This window comes from Penaeus japonicus, unplaced genomic scaffold, assembly GCF_977035675.1.
Source record: "Penaeus japonicus unplaced genomic scaffold, GWHDUDI00000001_assembly GWHDUDI00000017, whole genome shotgun sequence".
In the NCBI taxonomy this organism is placed as follows: domain Eukaryota; kingdom Metazoa; phylum Arthropoda; class Malacostraca; order Decapoda; family Penaeidae; genus Penaeus; species Penaeus japonicus.
This window is the reverse complement of record NW_028234419.1, coordinates 14957165-14964645: the sequence shown is the minus strand read 5'-3', so window position 1 is coordinate 14964645 and position 7481 is coordinate 14957165. Positions and strand designations below refer to the sequence as shown.

At 45.5% G+C, this 7481-nt stretch overlaps 1 protein-coding gene across 1 annotated transcript in view; it reads left to right on the top strand.

Moving 5' to 3' along the window:
• Positions 1–7481, top strand: part of LOC147470008 (uncharacterized) — a 455491-nt gene that overhangs the window by 349033 nt on the left and 98977 nt on the right. The window lies entirely within an intron of this gene.

The window sequence follows — 7481 nt, the reverse complement described above, 5'->3', positions numbered from 1 at the left end:
AGGACGAGAATCAATAGCAGGAAAATGCTCCTCCGAAAATATATTGTAAGTGTGGGAGTGTGTGTGTGTGTTTTCGCTTTTTGTTTGTGTTCTGTGTGTGAGAGGAGGGGGGTATGTGTGTATGTGTGTGTGTTTCTATGTCTGTATCTGTGTTTGTGTTTGTGAGCGAGCAAGAGCGAGAGTCTGTACAGAGCATATGTATGTAGGTGTATTTGCATGTGTATGCATCAGTAATTCGAACCGTAAAATAAAAGAATGGCAACATACGGCCCCTCCCTTCGCCCGCCCCTCCCCCCTCCTGTTAGCCAATCCGAGACACCCACTCACTCACGTGTCAAAAAAAATAGTTCCGACTCATTAAAATCCGTATCGCAGGATCAAGAGATAATGGAATCCATAGGGAATGATTTATTCCCTTCGTATATATTATAACAGAATTGAAATATTATACAATAAATAGTTCGCTTTGATACAAAACATCACATTTTTTTCGCTATTGTTGTTGCAAAACTGACAGCATCAGATTTTGTCTCCCCTTTCATTTGCAATATTTCAACTTGATGAGACTAAAACATTGAATCTGAATGGATCCACAGGAATTGCCTGTTTCCCAGAGTTTTATGTAGCTCACCTTTTTTTCTTTTTCTTTTATTTTTTTTATATATTTAGTCGTGTGTTTGTTTGTTTTGAAAACTTTTCCTTTGCTCTTTGGTAGTGTCTTGGGAGTCAAGCGAAAGTTCCTTTTCACCCTCTTTTTATAACTTCGATTTTCACTTGTTGGCAACTTATCCTGAAGGTAATGAGTTATAGCGATTTGATGGAGCATTGGAAAATACAGGGAGAATATGTTGCAAAAAAGAAAAAAAAGAATATCTATTTATCCAGATGAGAACTTATAATCATGTCGTGTTTGAGAAGAAAAAGAGAAAGACAAGAACAGGAGAAAAAGAGGAAGGAAAAAGTGTATAGTAATTTTTTGAGCAGGGGTTTGCCGTCGGTCTTCGGTTCTCCAGTTGTGGTCAGGCTTTTCCTCTAGGCGCGCCTCCTCCCCCTCTTCATCGTGAGGGATATGGGAAGGAACCTATTGCTGCCACCACGCTCACTATCTGCTTATCACATTTTGTACGCTTATTCTCTTTCATATTTTTCTCATTTTCCCCCTCCTCTTTCTCCTTCACTTCTTCCGTTCTTTTGTCTCTCCCCCTTCCACCACCACCCTCACCCTTCCTTACCTTACCTTACCTTACCTTACCTTACCTTATCTTCATCCTTCGCCCCTCCTCCGCCCGTCGCCAGCCCCTCCCCTCCGGCGGTGTGTTCGTTGAGGTGCTTTGTCTTCGGTTATTTTCACTTCGTCGGTGAATTTATTGCCTTGTGTATTGGATGGTCCTCACCTCCCTTGTCTTCATCTCTCTTGGCCTTTGGATTTTTAGCTGTCTCCCTTCTGCCTCTTTCTCTTGTTGCTGTCGTCTCGTCCTTCCACATCTCCTATCCCTTCGATCTGGAGTTATCTCAGTTAGCTTTCTTTGCCTCCCTTTCGTTGTCGTTTTCTACTCTTCTGTGTGGTTATTTCCCTTTTGTCTCTTTCTTCGTTGTTGCCTTTTCTTTTCTTTTCTTTTCTTCTCGATTTTAGTTATTTCCGCTCTGTACCTTCCTTAGGCATCTAGTTTGAAGAAGAGCTTAGGAGAGGAGGGCTAATTAGGTACGGCAGAGTGAGGAAGTTCGTCTCAGATTTTTCTTTCGCTTTTTTTTCATCTTTCTTGTCTGATCCTGTCTGCGGTCTGTATTAGCTGGTCTGTGTGTGTGTGTGTGTGTGTGTGTGTGTTTGTGTGTGTGTGTGTGTGTGTGTGTGTGTGTGTGTGTGTGTGTGTGCGTGTGTGCGAAACCACGTCTTCGCGTGTGATCATCGTGATATCCAAGTAGTAATGCGCGTTAGGCTTTAAGCAAAAGCAAATAGAGGGACATTGTACCTATGGACCCTCTCCCTTGCCATCCTCCTGTCCCCGTCCCCGAGACCCCTGTGATCCAAGGGGTTCCGGAAAGGAGGAGGGGGGGGGCACGTGAGCATCCCTTGTTGTGGTGATGGACAGCCACCTAGGGACATTACGGGAGGAGCAGGCAGCCGTGCAGACCTGCCGTTTCGGCTTTATCTTATCGGGTGTGTGTGGGTGAGGGTGAACTTTTTGTATAACTGTGTGTTTGTTTCCTGTTCTTGTTGCTTGTGTGTGCATGGGTACGTTCCTTGACATACTCCGTTGTGCAGACACACAACCCTCACTTGCACCTTGACCACAGCGTCGTGGGAATCCCCGGGTGGCGCGCCCCTGTAGTTAGGGGGAGGAGGGGAGAAAGGGAGGCAGTGGCGGGGAAATAAGAGTAAATAAATAGGCTGAGCAACCGCCGCCGTCACAAAGGAGCAGCAGTAAGGGCTCCTTCGACCTGATTTACCCGGGCAACAAGGCGGACCCGCTTTGTGTGGCGGAGGAGGAGGAGGAAGAGGAAGAGGAGGAGGAGGAGGAGGAGGGAGAAGAGGCAGAGGTGAGGAAGAAAGAGAGAGATGACTAGGAAGAAGGGAGGAAAACTGGTGATAGGAAAAGGAAATGAATAAACGGAAGATGACAACGAAAAAAGAAAGATGATTCTAAAGGTGAAAGCTAAACTTGGGTATTTATTTTAGAAAAAGTTTATTAACTTTTATTAATAAATAAAAGTGATGTAGTTAATATTATCAGAAGGCTAAAGAAAGATGAATAACCTTTGTCCTTTTCTTTCTTACAGGTGAGAGTGAACACACGGCGAAGACGAGACTGAACAACACGCTAAAGGTAACGCTTAAAGGTGATGACTAAAGCGGAAGTGATGACGGCGGCGCTGGGATGTCGCCGGAAGAATATGTTTATGTGGTATGTCGATTAATGAGCCAGCAGCTGTTGGGATCGAGTGATGGCCGCGACCCGAAATAGCCCGATGACCGGGTGAGGGATTGAGGTGTTTGCCCGATCAGCTGACAGGAGCCGTCGCTCGGGCGGCGGTGAGCTCTGTGGTGACCAGCTGCGGGTTTGTGGGGAATAAGGGGGGTGGGGGAGGGGGGAGCAATGGAGAGGGGTTGAGGAGGAAAAAGGAAAGGGGGAGGAGGGGGCTTAAAAGAAGGAAGGGAGGGAGAGGGAAGAGAGAGAAGGTGGAGGGATAGGAGGAAGAAAATTAAGTAGAAGGGTGGGTGATGGGTGCAGACATGTTACCAGGAGAACGTTGGAAATGATGTGATGTTGACTACACTTTCCTGGTGGTAACGTCCATGTACACGACCCGTACACACACTACTTCAAACGCACATGCAAACGCACACGCCACAGACACGTCAACGAATGAATGGACTCTCAACCCGGTAATACTTTTCCAAAATTTCCCCCCAACTTTCTTCGTTTTTCTCGACTCTTTAGCTTCCTTGGAGGTCATTAGGAGAGCGGATGCTTGTCTTTTCTATTACACATTTTTTGACAGCCACAACCTATTTCGTAATCAGTGTCTACTGGAAAAAATAGGCCTATCCCTTTTAAGCCCTTTCCCTCTTTTTCTCCCCCTCTCCCCCGCATGTTACGAGCCTCGCCCTTCTTCATATATCGCCCATCATTTCCTCCACCCTCTCCTCCCCTGCCCTCTCCCCCTCCCCCCTTGTTCATTTTCCCCCTCCCTTACCTTTCCTTTCCCCCTCTCCTTCATTCTCCTTCTTGGCCTTCTCGGATATCCACTCTCGTCCCCCATTCTTTTCCCCACTCTGCTCCTGTCCTCTCTCCTTCGTCCCCTCGCCACGTCTTTTTGTTCATTTCTCTCTTTCCTTTATCTTCCCTTTCCTCCTATCTTTCGTTCTCCTTCATGGGTTTTCACTCTCGCCCTCTTTCTCCTCCCCCCCCTCTCTTTCTCTCTTGCCTTCTTTCTCTCGGACGTCACCCTTCTCCTGATCCCACGCTCTCTCAGCATTTTCCCACTCCCTTTTCCACCTTCCTGTCCCCTCTCTACCCTCCCCTCCCCTCTCCTAGCCTCGTGCCATCCACCTGTCCACGAACCCTCCCTTTCCCCTCTCCCCTCCCCCCCTTCGCCCTCCAGCTTGTAGTGGTCCCAGGGGAGGCAGGTTCCCCTTCCTCCGTATCGTTACTGTCATGATGTCGACCCATCCAGCCACCAAACAACTCTCCCTCTTCCCCTTCCCCCCTCTCCCTCTCCCTCTCCCTCTCCCTCTCCCTCTCTCCCTCTCTCCCTCTCTCCCTCTCTCCGTTACCCTCTTTTCCCGTCTCTACCTGCTGTATCCTCAATTCTAGTTTGTTTCAGGATATATATATATATATATATATATATATATATATATATATATATATATATATATATATATATACATACATACATACATACATAAATACATACATACATACATACATACATACATACATACATATATACATATATCCATATATCCATATACATATATATATATATATATATATATATATATATATATATATTATAATTGTTATATAATTATGTATTATGTTATATAAATTATGTATTTGTGTGTCTGTGTATGTATGTATATATGCTAGTGTGTGTGCGCTTACTTGTGTATTTCTTTTTTCAGCGTTCACTTATCGTTCACTTTAGTTTCATTCTTCTGTAAATTCTGCATAATCTAGGACTGAACAAGTTTCTACTTATAATACTAAGACAGTTTGACTTGAGATGTGTGTATCAGAGGTTGCCAGGGGTCTTTGGAGGGGCGTTTGTGGGCGTAGTGAAAATTGCAGTCTTTGAGCTGTATAGGCGAAGCGAAACTTGATGACGGCTTTGTAGTACTTAACTCCATCCTTCAACTTGCTGTACTGAAAGGATTTTTTTTTGCCATAAAATAACTATGATTATTATTTTTTTATTTCACTTTTTATTTTTTTATTTTTTTATGTTAAATAATTTGAATCATTTTTGCTTCACCGTTTTCTCTTAGTTCTGAATTATTTTGAATCCTTTTTTGTATCAGTTTTTTTTTCCTTCTTTTTGAACTGAATCTTCTATGCCATATGGGCGCTCTTTAAGGAAGAGAGGCCTTGCAAACGAAGAAATATGTGACGGCCATAGATGCGTCGCCGGCAGATCCTAAGCAGCCTCACTCTTTCCGTTTTACCGGAGAGATTGTGACACAAGGGCGACATTTCTCCGACATTAACGGGACAGCATTGCCCTCGTACTTCCCCCGGGGTTGCGAGACCTTTCCCCTGGGATCGGGGCGCTCTCGTTTGATATTTGCGGAGGTTTACTATACCGCTCTTTTCTCTCCATCTTCTTGTTTTCCTTTTTTTTTTCTTTCCTTCCTTCATTGCTTCCGTCCTTTTTTCTTTCCTTTGTTCCTCACCTCCCTCCTTCCTTCCATCACCTCCCCCACTCCCTCACCTCTTCACTCCTTCGCTACCTCCTTTTTTCTTTTCCTTCCCTCTTTCCTTCCTTCATTCATTCCTCTCCTTCCTTCCTTCCTACTTCCTTCTTTTCTTCCTTCTTTCTTCCTTCCTTCCTTCTTTTCTTCTTTCCTTCCTTCCTGCCTATTTTCCTCCTTTCCCCCTACTTCCGTCTCATGCCACGGATCCTCGGTTAAGAACAGGTGAGTTTCCCTCTGCGCCGTAGGTCAAGGGTGCACTATTTAGAGGCAAAATGTCATGGTTAACGCCAGCCCGGGGGATTCGCATTGATAACTCGAGGAGGACTACGGTAAAGAGGTTAAAGTCTTGTATTAAATAATGCGCAATTGCACTCCCGTTTCGATTCCTCGGAAGGGGAGTCGTGTAACCTGAAATGTTATGTGGGTGGCTTGGAACACTCTCCTTTTGAGGCTTGCTGCAAAGGCTTGAAGCCGAGCGGGGACTCAATAGAGGCCCGGGGATTCTATAGAGGATGCTCGATGGCGAGTGCGAGAGGGAAAGCCGAGGGTATATTATTTCGAAAGGAGTTTCGGGAAGACCCCGGAATAGATCAATGGGAGCCCGGATTGATAGTACCCCCGAGAGCCATTCACAAAGTCTAGGGCGGCTCCAGTCCGTCTTTTACACCGGCAGTAAAGTCCTAAAAGCATAAACACAGAGGCAGCCGCACCGTAAACCAACCCTGATGATCAACGTGTCTGGCCTGTCTCTCTGCTGCACGCGGGCGTAAGGAGGGGAGGGGGAGGGGAGGGGAGGGAAGGGAAGGGAAGGGAAGGGAAGGGAAGGGAAGGGAAGGGAAGGAAAGGGAAGGGAAGGGAAGGGAAGGGAAGGAAAGGGAAGGAAAGGGTGGGTGCTGGCGTGAAGGGGAAGGAGGTGGCGTGGAGGGAAGGGGGTAAGGGGTTGTGGGATGGGGAAGGAGGATGGAATGGGCAGGGGAATGAATGGAGGGGGAGAAGGGCAAGGATGATGAGATGGGTAGAGGGTAGGAGAGGCCGAGTGGAGGGGGAGAAGGGGAAGGATGATGAGATGGGTAGGGGGTAGGAGAGGCCGAGTGGAGGGGAAGGGGTTGGTCGCCTGGAGAGGGAGGGTGAAGGGGAAAGGTAGGATGCGTGGAGGGGGAGGGTGAATTAGGAGGGTCGTTGGTAGACGAAGAAAGGTGTTTGGTTGGAGGTGAGGAGGAAGAGGCAGGAGAAGGGAGGCAAGAGACGATCGGAAAGGGGAAGTGAACGCTGACTAAGGAAAGGAGTGAATAAGGAGAGAAAGATTTGCATTATTAGAGAGAGAGAGAGAGAGAGAGAGAGAGAGAGAGAGAGAGAGAGAGAGAGAGAGAGAGAGAGAGAGAGAGAGAGAGAGAGAGAGAAAAGAGAAAGAGTAAGAGTAAGAGCGAAAGAAACGAACAGAAAAAACGAAACCAAAATCTGCAAGCCTATGTACATCAAATGCACATAATACAGAAAGAAAAATCGAGAACGTATAAAGAGAGGGAATCAAAGAGAGAGAGGAAATGTTTATAAAAGAAATCAAAGTCGCCATTCTTCCTCAACAAGCATTAAATCGGATGAAATAAGGGAAAGAAAAGCCACGAAGCATGAAAACACACCGATCAAAGTCAGTTTTTTTAAGGTTGATAAAAATTATAAGTTTTCAGGTTCTTCCTTAGAGCAGCATTTGATTGGCAATGAGTTGTTCGTTATATCATGTTTTTGTTAGTACATCCCGTGTGTTTTTATCATTATTTTTTTTTAATACATTGTTTTATTCACACTGTTGTGGAAATAAATTGTTTCCGGGCATAGAACCAGCTGTAGCTTTGCAAATTAATTTAGTTCTTGCTTGTCGCGGAAGCCTTTGATGAGAGCGGGTGTTTAATTAATCACAATATGTTTCTGTTTTCATTTTTTTGTCGGGTTATAAATGTTTTAGTGTTAAGTTTAATGTTGAAATTCTTTTCGTGTCGGGGAAAACTCTTCTGTAGTATGTGTTGTTTTCCGTCCATGCTCTGACCATTAGTTGTTGGAGAAT